This window comes from Podarcis filfolensis, assembly GCF_964270895.1.
Source record: "Podarcis filfolensis genome assembly, chromosome: 9".
Lineage (NCBI taxonomy): Eukaryota > Metazoa > Chordata > Lepidosauria > Squamata > Lacertidae > Podarcis > Podarcis filfolensis.
The window spans coordinates 17,665,670-17,680,854 of NC_139610.1; the positions used below are offsets into that span (position 1 = coordinate 17,665,670).

Below are 15,185 nucleotides of genomic sequence, written 5' to 3' on the forward strand. Positions count from 1 at the left end.
AGAAGGCATGGGTCTTCATCTTCAGACATCCTGACCTAGAAGTTGCCCCTAGCATGCGGAATAAAAGACCCTAGCTTACATGCAGCTTCGAAGGATCTGGTTGTTGTCAGATGTGACATTTGGCGACTTCTTCATACAGGCAACTGGCTGGGGTGGTAGCCAGTCATTACTGCAAAGGTGGTGAATCCAGCTTGCCAAATGTCACTGGGAAATCCCAGGCATCCCAGACTATTGGCCATTCTGGCTGGGGCTGGTAAGTGGAGGACCATGGGCTCCCCAACTCTGCCACAGCACAATGGTTGGGAGCACCGCCTCGCCACAGGTTGGGGGGCTATGCTGCAAACTTTTCAAGCAGCCAACACATCCCCAGAGAGAATAATTATGCAAGGGCCTGGACCCACCGCCGGCAGCTGCTTATGGGGCCATTAAAAAGCAGCACCCGTTTATTACCCAGCAAGCCCGCAACTTCTACACACTTAACTTGTGCGTGTTCAGCTTTGGCATAAAAACAAAACAAACAAGGGGTAGGGCATCTGGGAAAAGACACTTTGGCAATCCCAGCCTCCACTGCACCCAGTGTATTTTGACTACACGCGACCTCGGCTTTGGACGCGATCCCTGGCTTGCTGCGTTTTAAGTCAGAAGCCGAAGTGCCACGTAGATCGCCTGTCCTAAAACGCCCCAAGCTGCCCCAGCTGAGCCCTGACTAACCAGGACAACAACCCCTCATTCAGGCCCGTGGCCCTAACCGAGCCACGCGCGAAGCCGGCGCCGTCCACTCTGGGCTTCGTGCCCGAGACAATTGAGGCCTCGTCCTCCTCCCTCCTCCTCTGTCAGCGAGCGAGCACCTCCCTTCCTTCCTTCGGGCCTTTCTTTTGGGGTGGGGTCGCTGCTGCTGCTGCTTTTGGCCGCGGCAGGTTCGCTCGCAGGGAGGGCGGGCGCGCGCGCTAGGGCGCGTTGCGTGCGTTCCCTGCCGAGCCGGGTGCCAGAGGCGCACACGCCTCTTGGCCCCGGCGAGGGACGAGGAAGAGACGGGGAAGGGAAGGGAGCGGGCGGGCGGGCGAAGCGCGCCGCAGCTGGAAGGGCGAGTTTGTCAGCGGGGCGGCTCCCGCTCTCTCGTCCTCGGAGGGAGGAAGGGAGGGAGGGGGGTAATTAGGGGCCAACTTGTGCGAGGCGCCGCCTTCTCGTATCTGCCTCCCGGGGGAAGGGAAGAGTCGGTGCGCGCCCGACTTGTTTGTGCGCCAGGGAGGGAGGGAGGGAGGCGGAGTGCCAGCGAGCGCCTCGCCTCGCCTCGCCCCGACCCCTGACTCGGGTTGCGGTGCGCCGAGGCCTCCGCCCCAGCGCGGCGGAGAGGGGACACGCCCGGCCTGCCTCGCCCGCCTGGCTGGCTGAGTGATTCGCGCGCCCCTCCCTGACCCTCCCTCCTGCCCGCCCTCTTAGCTACCCCGCCGGCCAAGGGAGCCTGGCAGAGCGAGCGGCGCCGGCGTCATGTGACAGCGCTGCCTAGTGCCAGGAGCCTGCCTTGGAGCTTGGTGGGGGGAAGAAGAAGAAGAGGAGGAGAGAGACAGAGCAGAAGGCGAGGGCAGAGGCGCGACGGGCTGACAGACGGACGCGCCGCCGACGGACTAAACGCCCCTGCGGCCAAGCGGCAGAGAGAGAAACCCCCGGGTTTCCCCCTCGAGGGCGGAAAAAGAGAGGGAAGGAGGGTTTTTCCCGCTACCAACGAGAACGACAACAGCACCGCCGACTCGAGCAGCAAACTTCTTGCGGTGGCGTCGTCGCCTCGGTTTCTTGGACAAGTTAAGAGAGGGGAGAAAAGTAAGTCGCGCGAAGGGAAGGGGAGGAGGCAAAGGTGGCGGCGGCGGCGGCGGCGGCTCTGAGGAAAGCGACGTGTCTGGTGGTGGCGGCGGCCGAGAGGTGTCTGGGAGAAGGGATGGGGAAGCGGGGAGGCCGGAGGGAAGCTGCTCCTCAAGCGAGGGGGGAAATGGAGAGGCTCCTGGACGCGCGCTCTTGCTTGGCGAAGCGGGGGCGCACGCGCCGGCCCGGCCAAGGGACTTGGGGGCGCTTCGGCCAGAGTGTTTGTGCAGCTGCAAAAGTTGTGGGGCGGCGAGGGGGGTGGTCTTGGGATCTGTCTCCATGACCCACCCCCGGGGGGTGAGGGGGGGGGAGAGACGCCTTGCCATTTGGAGTCGCCGCTGCCCCGTGTGCTGAAGGAACGCCGCAGCTTTGGCGTTCACGTGTGTTTTCCCGATCTGCGGTGGGTGCGTGTTTGTGTGTCTCCCTCTTGCTTTTCTGTTCCCCGTCTTCTGAAACACGAGCCGTTCCTCCTGTCATTTGGAGCTGTTGGGGATGAGAGCCGTCGAACAAAGATCCCATCTGCCGCAGCTTTCCTGAGGGGCTTTTTAAAAAAGAAAACACCTGGAGCTACTGGATTGCTTTCTTTCGACAAGAGTTTGCCGCTAACTAGACTCGGGATACTTTTCTTCTCCCTCCCAAGTGGGAAAGGACGTTGCTCCATGTCTCTTTGCGTTCCCTTAACGTTATTTCGGTCTTCGCTGCATAGGATGCTCAAAACAAAACGGCAGCCCTGCATCATAACATCCTTGGAGAACTGCCATTTAAATAATTAAGGTGTCAGTTGATCAGGGGGTTGCTGCTTTTGTTATCTCTTCATAGGAGCAAGAAAGGGAAAATGAGAAGCATATATCAAGATGTGTGAATTATGTCCGTTTCTAGACACTACATACCAAGCTAGAGAAGAGAACATAATTGTATAGCTTTTTTGGTTCTGTACTTAGTCAAGTAACATTGATATGCAATGTGAGTTCTCTTAAGGTTCTACTGTTTAGAGGTTGTCCCCACCACCACCAAAAAAGAAGGGGATAAATCTGTTTCAATCACCAGTCTAGTTGCTGTTTGGGGAAGAAAACTTAATGTGCACAACGTAAGTTTGAACATGAAGTCTGTTGCTTTTTTTCTATTACATGCTTGTCTTGACATGGAGATGTCATGTGTATTTTCAGTTGATTTACAACAAGAATAATTGCTTTGCTGAATAACTGCATTGAGCAGCCTGTCCATGTTTTATCTTCAATGGCTCACAGAGAACAGTGTATACCCATATTATTGTTTTTTAAAAAACACATTCATACACTTTCCAAAGTCATCTAGGTTCTGGCGATAATTTTTTTTAAAAGAGTCTTGTGCATGACTTCAAGTGTGAATAATTGAAAGGGACACCAGCACTTGGCTTCTTTCCTTCCTGAAAGTTGCTTTCTTTGTGCTTAAAACATTACTGCTTATCTTGGATGTTTGTATTAATTTCCATATGGAACATAACTTTAGCCCCAGTTTTTATTTAGGAAATTGTGCTAAAATTCACCAGACAACTCACTTCGATTTAGATTAACATTTAGCTTTCTTCTTACTGCAGCAATTCATAAACTCTCACTTTGTCCATTTTTATTCTTATGCTGAGTTGTCTCTCAACTGAAGTCTGTGTGCAGCATCTCTTGCACAGTTGTGTGTGTGGCCTTTTGTGTGTGTGGCAGGAAGTGCCACAGTTCACAGGGCTCACCTTTGTCTGGTTGTTGGAGAAATCGGAACCTTGCATAGATGCAGTACTTTGAAACATTTTGAGTCCACAAAAGTGTTATTTTCTATAAAAGGCAAAAAAATGCGGTGTAACTTTTTTCCCATAGTTTTGAGAACTTTTCCCATAGCTTGCCTAATGAGTTGCTTGCATGATCCAGACTTGGGTTTGGTTAAGATCAACAACTGGACCTAGAATAATGTACATCAACCTAACTTTGGCCGCTAGGCTTTAAAATGTGTTGGTCAGTTTTGTAATATGAATGCTTTCAGATAAACTCTTCTCCAATTCCCTTCCTCACCAAAGCAAAGGTATCTAGGCAGACTTTTTGCTTTGACTGAATTTTATACTGATAAACAAAAAAGCAAGATAATGTCTGAGAATGACAGTTGTGTAGTATGATAAATATTATTATTATTATTAATAATAATAATAGAAGACCTGGTTGTAAGTGTGCCCTACTATTCTGCCTTCCTGTTTTTGCAAACACCAAAGTTATTATAAACTAGTTACATTCACAGAATGTTATTTCTTTGGCGGAGGGGGCAGACTTGTGCCACCCTAAGGCTGTAATTCTATGTGCACACTCACTTTGGAGAAAACCCCATTGATGTCAGTGGTACTTCTGAGTAAACATTATAGAATTGCACGGTAAATAGAGTTTGTGCCTATTTCTGAAGAAAATTTGAAAACTGATTTTCTGATTAGAAAATGCATGTCTTTTAGGAGCAACCATATCCAAACTTGGGTCCAAACAGAGACTAGACTAGTGTTAAGAGGAATCTGTAGCAGCAAGTTTAGTGATTGAGACTCAAATCTGCACTTGGTTGTTATGATGCTTGTCAACAGAATATAGGACATCCTTATTCTGCCCTTGCATCAGGCATAGTAGACGGCTGCATGACCTGTTCTACTGATCTAGTTCATAATATGTGAAATATGAATGCCATATAAAGTAGTATAATATGTAGAAATCAACCAGATATAAAATGGGCAACTGGTATTTTTCTGGAGGTTTTTGTGGCCCATCTGTGGGTCCATAGCTATCATGATGGGAGCAAGCCTTGGACACTTATGGTTCCCCTCTCCCCTTTGCTCCCCCCAACTCCAAGAGGAGTTGGAAGTTTTTGCTTTTGATGAACTGCATTTTAGCATCACATCCAGATCTTATAATGTGATTAAACTTTACTTTATTTTCTTTCAAACAAAGACAGTTTCATAACCCATGGTTTGAGGTTGGTTTGTTTCAAACAAACCATGGTTAAATTTAAACCACCATTTGTTTGATCGGTCTCAACTTGTCATTTAAATGGAACCAGCATCCAGGACTTTCTGACTCTCATTCTTGTCATTATTGAGCCATGGTTTATTGGGATATCCAAATAAGCTCGCCGTATGTCCTGGTGTTTTCGTCTTACAATGATCTGGCTCATGCAACATGCTAAACTTAGTGCAAATGTATGCCACTTAGTGCAACCACCACTTTGATCCTCCCTGGTTGTTTGCTGCTGAGCTAAGCCATGGTTTGCCTTAGCGTCCCATTAAAACATGGGCTCGTGACCAAGCTCTCATAGGCAAACCATGAGCCATAAACCATAGGACAAACCTTAATTACGGCTCATGGTTAGTCTGGAGAGAACTAAACTATGAGTCTGGCTTCAGCTGACACACTAAGCCACGACATGGGTTAGCACAGCAGCAGAAAGACCAGGGTGGCAAAAGTGGCCTCACTCTACTTGCTTGCAGCCTGCAGAACCATGGTAAGCTGTGACTTGAGCTTGCATGTCATGCAAACCAGGCTACTGTCTGGTGCATCAACTTTTATTTTCAATAAATTTTAGGCACTATTATTGTAGCTCCAGATTGTTTGTAGTGACCTCTCATATTAAGGAGATCTTGTACTAGTAGAGAAAGGAGGCTAGAAAGTGCAATAAAATAATGGCTGTTGGTTTCGGGGGGTTTTTTTGGGGGGGGATAATTTATTGGGAGCAAGAGTCCGCCTCAACCCTTGATAACAAAGTTTGTGTTTGCATTTCAGAATTTTTTTAAAAAAGGAGAATGCTTGGGAAGTCCAGAGTTAATTATTCCGAGCTGTCTGAAAAGGGTGGGTGCGAAGGAAATTGCATGTTGTGGTCAGCGTTTGAAACTCCCATTTTTCTGGGCGCATTTTGCAACAGGGAATTTCATTAATGCGAGCAGTTTCTGAGCTCTGGGAGCAGTACTGCGCCTAAGATTTCAGATTAAAACTCCCACTGCTGGAGCGAAAGGAGGACCTTTTTCTGCCTCTCCACTTCCAGCCACTCTCTGAGGACTGGAGAAGGGACCCTCATAAGAATATTAGGGGGGCGGGCAGGGGAAGTATGGCTTTGTGGTTTGCAGCTTTCAGATGAGGACTAGATCATGTGAAAAAGGAATATGAGATTTTAGCTGCAGTTCATTCATTTTCAACCTTGTATTCTTCTTATAGACATTCGGTTGCGGCACCCATAACCTAGGTTTAAGGTGCCATTTAGCTCCCAGCTTTCATATCTCAGTGGTTATATTGTCCCGTATAGTCTGGTGTTTGTCAAGGGCAGGTCTGCGATATAGAGACAGGTTGTTTTTTTCACACCCAGAGACCAAGCACTTTACACGTTACACCCACTTTGCTTTCTTGTTTGTTTGTTTGTTAAATCCCAGCTGCACATGAATATAGGGGTCAGGGAAGGCCACCCAAATGTTTCTCTGCGCTTTCTTTCCAGCCGAGCCAGCAGAGCTGTTTCCTGTTCTTTGTTTCAAGGCTGGGGTTTGCGTCATACATTCCAAGTAGCATATGTGTGCTCTTTCCTGTTTCGGGCTGTTTTCTGGTAGATCAGTAGCCCAGCCACAACCCCTTGTCACTGCCCTACAACTCCCAGTCTCCACCCAGCGAATTATCATGTCTCTACACACTCAGCAATTGCCTAAGCAGCCTGTGTTATGTCACAAGGAGCCTGTGTTAGCATTTAAACTCCCACATTCTGTGCTACAGCGCGCAATTAAGGATACTTGCTGGGAGTGGGGAAGTACAGGTTTTTGAGACTTCAGAAGGGGAGGGAAGCAGTGGTGTGAATTGGAAGTAGTTTCACTGAAATCCATGAATGTTAAAAGTTTTTCTTTTTTTTTAAAGCAGACCACTCACTAATGCATGTAAATTTAACATCTGTTCTGGAAGGTTTTTTTTCTAGGAAACATCATAGTTTTGGTTAAGCTTTACCTCTCCATGGTAGTGATAAAAATGGTACTTAAAATATGTGAAATACATTCAAGTGATCAAAGCCTTTCACATTCATCATTTTAGGCATGATGGGGGAAGCCTAACCCCTACCCAAAGCAAAATGTTTCATAGAATTGGGAAATTAATAGTGTTTGGAGGCACTCCATATTTTAACTCCAGAATTTAACTTCTGCCATAAGGCAGTGTGTCATCTTCCCAAACCACTCATGGAAAATGACTGCCCAGCCTTTTCACTTAAAACCCTAGTAAAACAGATCTCTGTGCACATCATGGAAGTGTTCCTAATCTGCATGTGAAGCAGGGAATTGCAATTTCTCTTTGCAATGCGAAAAACTAAGCATTCTTCGTTTGAATGAAATAGTGTATCCGACTGGGAATCAAGGTTGCATTCACAAGGGAAAGAGGGAGAAAGAAAATGTTCCAAGAGGAAGTTCAGAAAGAGAACTTTGACCATCTGTATTATTATTATTATTATTGGGATTTACTACTGATGGATCATTTCACAGCTAACTAGTATTCTGTATTTACCCAGATAAGGAGGTTTGTGCATGGAAGTAGGCTTTTTGCATGCCTAGCATTTGCTGGAATGGGGGCCATTGATGTAAATTGGATATACATCTGGATGCAGATGTTACTACCTGCATGATACTACTTTCAGCAGGATGCTCATTTAGCTGCACATCTGCAGCCACATTCTGGTGCAACTGGTCATGAAAAACGACATGTAATAAGATCTGGATTGGGGCTTATATGGCACAATTAGCCGAAGTTAAATATTCCCTCAGTTCCATTAATTTCAAGCAAGTGTTGCCCGCTCTTTCCAACTGAGATCAATGTGGGAAATTTAGTAACTTTAGGTTGTTGTGCCCATTCTTCTTAGAGATACACTTATGGTATTTTGCATTTTTTTCTTCTCAGAAGTACGGATTTCAAGAACTTATTTGTGTATATATAACAGAAGCTTATCTTTTGGTAAGTTTTTATTTGCAAAAAGGAAACAAAAAACCTTCTTTCCTGCAAAGACGTTAGATTTCTGATTGGGTTAATATTAAAATTGTGCATCATGTTAATAAAGACCAACAAAATCATCAGCTGAAATACTGTACCTTACAAGCTATCAGAGCAGCTCCAAGTGTAAAAAAGGAATGTCTGCTTAGTACTGTATATTCTATACGTCCACTGTGTTAAGGGTTGGAATACTAGACTATAAGCCCTCTGCAAATTCAGAAAAGACATGTACTTTAGTCTCCTAGGATCATACCAATTCATGCAGATGGAGGTTACCTATTTAAATACACATTCCTGCCCTCTCCCCTTTTTAAAAAGAACCTTCTGCTCGTTTTCTATAAGCATATTGAGGAGAAGGTTATGCTAAAATGCTTTGTCCCCCATGTGATAAGCTTTCTATAGGCAAATAAATTTGAGGCAGATAAGCAATGAAGCCTGTGACTCTCGCCTGAATTCTACGCAGGGGTAGCCAATCTGGTACTTCCCATCTGTTTTGGATTACACCTTCAGCTAACATGGACATTGGTCAGGGATGATGGGAGTTGAGATACACAACATCTGGACAGCACTACGTTGGCTACACCTGACTAGTGCCTTCCATAGTGTGGATACTGGTCAGTGAAAAAGTTTAGAGTTTAGAAATTTGAAGGCTATTGCCTTGCTTCACTATTTTAATCCACTTAATCAACCATGATATTGGGAAGTAGCTAATTTTGTATATGCTTTAGTCAGGCATAACATAAACATAGTGGATCGTTTTAATGATCACATATCAACCTGGTCCATCCTTTAATGTTACACTGCCATTGCCTTTTCTTTTTTAAAATAAAAATAACTGGACTTTTGTATATTTATTTATTAGGACCGTTCTTGGCAATGAACTAAAATCAGGTATTTGAAGCTAATGTTTGTAAGTGTAGGTGATTTTGCTATTGATTGTAAGTCAAAGATACATAATTTCTGAGACATACTTTATAATTAAGTCATATATTTTGGAAAGACAGATTATTGTAATAGCCAATGCTTCTAACCAGCAGGAAACTCTTCTGTGTAGCCGGCATTGAAGTTTTGTGTTTTCATTTCAAGGTTTATTGCTTCCAATTCATAATTTGACTTTTGGCAAGGTTAAGGAACAAATTTAACTCTTGCCTGTATTAAGGCTACGTCTAGTGCCGGGGCTTCCTTATAGGGTTTTTAATAACAGTTGTTGATGTATTCCAAGGGTAGCTAGCCTAACAGTTATGTAAGCCAAACAGAACGCTAGAAGTGCTGCATATTTTAAATACTAAGGTTAGCCATAATGGAAATTATGTGTGTGTGACTGTCTGGTACATGCGGTGAGCATGTAGTTTAAAAGCCTTGGCACATCAGAGAATGACCAAATTGCTTCTCTGAAGAGAGACACACAAAAAAGCTTATTTAATCGTTTTTCCATACCCATCATCTTTCTTCCTCCTCTTCCCTGGTTTGATTTTTCGCAATTCACATATATCTGTGTAATGTTCCCTTCTGATTTTCGCATCTTGCTCAGATCCAAAAGTCCAAACTCACATGAATGATTTCACATATTGTTGCGATAGACATACACTTAACCTCTGTTAAGATCATACAAGTGGTCGTGGGACTGTGCGCTCCCGATCTCCAGCCCTTCCCATTTACAGCAATTTTTCCTCCTCCTGTCTCCTTAACCACAAGGGTTATATTGATATGTTGGCAATAGTGGCGGCAGCTTTGCACTGGAGCTGGCTGGGCAAAGGGGACATAGTGCACCAAGAGACCAGCTAGCAGCAGGTGGAGCCACAGGTCACCCTAGGCAGAGCATACTTGACTCCAGAGGCACACACAAGTACAGTCATACCTCCAGTTAAATATGCTTCAGGTTGAGCGTTTTTGGGTTACTCTCCGCGGCGACCCAGAAGTAACGGAACGTGTTACTTCTAGGTTTCGGCACTCGCACATGCGCAGACACTCAAAATAACGTCATGCGCAGAAGCAGTGAATCGCGACTCACAGACGCGCAGTCGGGGGTTGCGTTCTACTCAGGATACGAACAGGGCTCCGGAACGGATCTCGTTCGCATCCAGAGGTACCACTGTATACACTTGACACAGACAACAGTGTTTAAGTGGTGGTGGAGTGGAAGAGAAAAACTAGGGACTGGGTGATGAGAGAGGTGGTGAGGCTAGATTAGCAGTGGAGGGGGAGAGCAGCACTAGATTTAGGGGTTGTGCGGGTGGTTCCCCCAAACTGGGCATCAAGACGAAGGGGTGTAATAATAATAATAATAATAATAATAATAATAATAATATGCTTATATTGATTGAGGTACCTACTAGGAAGAACCCTAAAAAAGCAACCATACCCAAAGGAATTCTTATGAAAATAAGAAATATTTTTGAGGTGGGGGCACCAAATTTTGTCCTTGCTTGGGGCGCCATGTTACCAAAGTCCGCCACTGGGGAGGGCAAAGTGTCAAGGAGGTGGTATGGAGCAGAAATAGCAAGACTGGGTGGTGGGCTGAGCTTTTCTGTTCCGTGCCTTTTGGATCTTTTCGGTTCTCTCCCCTCCCTTTGACTTGCCTATTCCTCCTGCTGCTTTCAAGGCAGCCTTTTGGCCAAGCTCCTGTCTCTTTAACTGCAGCACCAGCAATGTGATTGGTTGAAAGCACCTTGAATTAGTTCTGATTGGGCCAGGGACACCATTCTGAGTAAACATGGGGTGGGGCTGGGGTGTGTGAATATTTTGAATTGCTTGCAGTGGATTGGTTGTGAGTGTAGGGTGAAACAAACCAGTTTATGCAGATTGCAGCGAATACCTGTGCATGTAACTGTGTCGTGTTTGGCTAGGAAAGAAGGCTGCTTTGAGGGCTGGTGGGTCTTGTCACCCAACCTGAACGCCTTTTTTTTTTTCCTATAGCAATTTGCTTGCAGTGGGTGGGTGGGGAGCTGGTTTTTCCTCCTCCTGGAGAGTTACGGGGTTGGGCCAGGCCACAAAAATGCAGAAAGCAGGAAAACAGGCAGGGGGAGGAGGAGGGGGAGAGTGGGCTCAAACTGTGCAGGGAAAGTGGAGGACTGGGGGCTGTTGGTGATCTTTTGCCCTTATATTGATAAAAACCCTTACTGTCTTAAACTAAACCAGGGTTACTGCTTAAACAGGGTTCAAAACCACCTTTAAGTCTGGTTTCAGATCCTGGCTAGTGTATATAGTGGTACCTTGGGTTACATACGCTTCAGGTTACATACGCTTCAGGTTACAGACTCTGCTAACCCAGAAATAGTGCTTCAGGTTAAGAACTTTGCTTCAGGATGAGAACAGAAATTCTGCTCTGGCAGTGCAGCAGCAGCGGGAGGCCCCATTAGCTAAAGTGGTGCTTCAGGTTAAGAACAGTTTCAGGTTAAGTACGGACCTCTGGAACGAATTAAGTACTTAACCTGAGGTACCACTGTAATTCAGTTAAGAGGGGAGGGGAAAATTTGCTTCCGAGAAGGCGGAAGACACATATGATGCCTAAGGGCCAGGCCCTACAATGATTTATTAAGCATGGCTTAATATGTATGCCTTAGTGCCCAGAGTAAAAATGCAGATATTTCCCTTGTCGAGAAGAGCGACTGATTGATTGTGGGGGTTTTTAGGGGATAGAAATCCTGGTTGGGAGCTGTGATAGGAATTTTGAGGCCCAAAGAGCTACCTAATAGGCCTGCCTAGTGGGATTTGTAATTTTATTATATGATATGATATATGGCTTGCTATCAAAGATCCCCAATTTGGAAGCCAAATAGGGCCATCAAAAAATATCGTAGGGATTTCTGCACGCTTGGGGGACTCTTCCTCCAAGTGTTTTGTAAATTAAAAGGAGGAGGACAGGAAAGGGAGGAAAGAAAGGGTCCCTGCATTGCAGGTGGTCCGTTCAGCTCTACAAATCTATGATGCTTAAGTGACCTGCTTAGGCTGCTAACTTCTCCTAGTCTCCACAAGGTGAGTAGAGTGCCAATGGGATGTACAGTGGTACCTCGGGTTACATACACTTCATGTTACATACGCTTCAGGTTACAGACTCCGCTAACGCAGAAATAGTACCTCAGGTTAAGAACTTTGCTTCAGGGTGAGAACAGAAGTCATGCTCTGGCGGCGCAGCAGCAGTGGTGCTTCAGGTTAAGAACAGTTTCAGTTTAAGAACGGACCTCCGAAACAAATTAAGTACTTAACCCAAGGTACCACTGTATATCACAGGGTTTAAAACCTCCTCCTCTCTACTTCCTTACACTCCAGAAACTTCCACCCCACTCCACTGGGCTGGGGAAAGTATTCTGAAGAATGTTGTGGGAAAGGGGTCTTTTTCTTTTCTTCCTTCTCACCGGCCTGTCCCAAGACCTGAATATCATTCATTGCAAGGCTCCCTTCCCAGGTGGTCTGAATCCTTCAACAGAAGCACTCCTGTTATGGGCTGGGTGTTATTCCCTTGAAGTCACTGCAGCTAGATAGTGCACATCTCCTATGTTTTTGTCCTTTTTTATTATTATTTTTGGGAAAAGTTGAGTCTTTAAAAAAGCTGCTCTTTCGCTTCTGCTTGGAAAGGAAAGACTGCCATGCCATTATATATACCTCACTTGTTTTCAGAAGCCTGCTCTTTCTTCTTGCTCAACTTTGTGTCTCTGTTTCTCTGAAAGAAGTCGCTGAGACAGGAAGGCAGATAAGGGTTTGCTCTGATAAGAGAGCACATTGTCCCGTGGCAGGAGGCACTCAGTGAAGTTTAGTTAGATGTAAAAATGGGGGCAATGGCTTGTTTTAGTGGAAACTGCTAAATCATAGTAGAATTAATAACTAGTATAGCTAGGCATCTGAGTCTGACTGTATCACAACTTTATTACATTCTTTACCATACCATTCCTGTATATGGCTAGCAGATTTGTATTCGTAACGCTAAAAGTTGTTCTACATTAAATATGAATACAGGCTTGTGGGGTCTTCGTGACATGTTTTCCTGTTGCAGACTAAAGTCCTTTGCGATTTCCTGCTTTTCTCCCAATTTCTCAGATTTTATTTTTTGTGCCAGCAATTTATACTGGGTATATTAATCAACTAAAGCTTTAGTTGATTCATCAGTCAGAGCCAAACATAATCCGTAGGGCCAGTCCACTGAGGAACAAGTTCATATTTTGTGAGTCTTCTTTTGCTACTGGTGTGGAAAAGAACTTCTAATAGCTTTTCTATCTAACATGGTAGCTTTTGCTTGTTGTTACTACAGTGGTACCTCGGGTTACATACGCTTCAGGTTACATACGCTTCAGGTTACAGACTCCGCTAACCCAGAAATAGTACCTCGGGTAAAGAACTTTGCTTCAGGATGAGAACAGAAATCGTTCTCCAGCGGCGTGGCAGCAGCAGGAGGCCCCATTAGCTAAAGTGGTACTTCAGGTTAAGAACAGTTTCAGGTTAAGAACGGACCTCCGGAACGAATTAAGTACTCAACCCGAGGTACCACTGTATATGATGAACTGCTGGGTTTAGGTCATAGAATGTTTTTTTTCTTAAGAAAAATATTGAAATGAAATAGAATGGTCTGCTGCTAAAAGGACCTTAAAAACAACACCACCTCTCTCATGTGAGTCCTGACTCTTTAAAGTTTATATGTTAATCCTCCAGAGACAGTAGTAGTTCTAGTTGTAAGGTGGTGCTTTCTCAACTGACTTGACACTAATATCCTTGGGTAGGATTAGTTGGAATCCTAACCTGTTTTTCCTCTTTGTCTGATTTCTGTGGGGCCATTCCTGGACACCAAATAGGCAGGGGGGAGTGTGCAGACACTGCCTTCTCTCAGCTGAGGAGGAAGAAACGTAATTGTGGTCTAACCTCTGAAGATACAGCCCAGTTTTAAAAATAGTTATTCATAAATACATCCTACTGATTTCACTGGGACTTAGGGTGCTTCTACACAAGGTATTTATTTCAGTTCTGTGTCCACTCATTTATAAAATTGCTGTTCTTCTATGGTCTTCCGTTTCTTTGGAATCCCTCCCACCCCCGCCAAAAAAAAGTTTACTTTTTTAAAGGGGTGGAACAGAAGCACAATCTCTGCAAGTGTAGATTGTAGCACCATTCTTCATTCTTTGCAAAAAGACATGGTTTCAACAAGTGCAGTGACCCAGAATTGCAGAGCCTAGGTAGCTCTGGAAGTCGTCATTCTGGAAGCACTCTTACTTCCTGGAACACTTCTTGGAATTGTAGCCTTAGAGATATAAGAACCCGGAGATAGTGGAAGCAGGTGTTAGGAGTTTTGAAACTTCAGAAGAGTTTATGAAGCCCAAATTAAGTTCTTCCATCAGCACTTGGGGCACGAGTTTTTAAAACCATAAGTGGAACCTCCCAGCACCATTGGAAGATATTTTCTTTATCCCTGCTTACATGAGGAAATGCCGATTAAGGCGAGTTTTTCAGCATTCCTCTTCCACATAGTATGGACCAAGCCATGAATGGTGAATAGCCTTGAAATGTGTAGATGCTGGATCTCTGCGTTCTATTCTGCTATGTCTGGCTCCTTTCCTAGAAGCAGGCTCTGCCACATACTTAAAAAGATTGTGTCTCCTTGTGGTTGTCCTGAATTTTCTTCCCGTGTGTAGCAGACCATTTACAATGCTACTAAATAAGCCTGATCAGAGCATTTAAAGGTTTGTGCATTTAGAGACCATCAGCATTTTTGAAGAATGTATATGTTCTAGAACAAATTGAAGAAGGAAAGGAAGAGCCTTCTGGCATCTTAAAGGCTAACCACTTTGCTATGGAATAAGTCTTCATGACTATTGTCATCTTCATCAGATTTATGAAGTGTTACCTAAATTTAAAGAGGGAGAGACTTGCAAGCAGACAGATCAGAAGGAAATGAAATGTAGACAAGTAGAGAAAGGGATAACTGTTATTAAAGCAGGTCATTCATATTTGTTGATGAGTCGGACGTGCTGGGTTGGGGGTCTTGCTTGGAGGGTTTTGTTGGCAGGGGGTCATTGCTGTTGGTTGTTTTGTATCTTTATTTTAGATCTTGTGATGATTTATGCGGAAATGGTTGAGCTGGGTTGTGTATTTTTTAACGTTTATTTCTTGCTAATGACTGCTTTTGTTATGTTGCAGTTGTGTGTTTTTTCTCTCCATTCTGTAAGCTGCATTGAACATGGTTTGAACTGTGGAAAGACAGCATAAAAATAAAATTATGTTTGTGTGTTGGCATTGGTAGGCCACTTAATACTTGGGAGTGTGATTAAAAATATATGTTGTGCCAGTTCAGTCCACATGTGATGGCACTGAACCTCTTGATGTATTGTAATCCAGCAATTTCAC

The 15,185-nt window shown here is 44.7% G+C and overlaps 1 protein-coding gene across 1 annotated transcript in view; it reads left to right on the top strand.

Moving 5' to 3' along the window:
* The first annotated feature begins 1,171 nt into the window (after nt 1-1,171).
* The window catches only part of KLF3 (KLF transcription factor 3), a 43,869-nt gene continuing 29,855 nt past the window's right edge, over nt 1,172-15,185 (top strand). The window contains exon 1 of the mRNA XM_083630739.1: nt 1,172-1,818. The gene's annotated coding sequence lies outside the window, so the exon portion shown is untranslated. The remainder of the gene's footprint in view (nt 1,819-15,185) is intronic.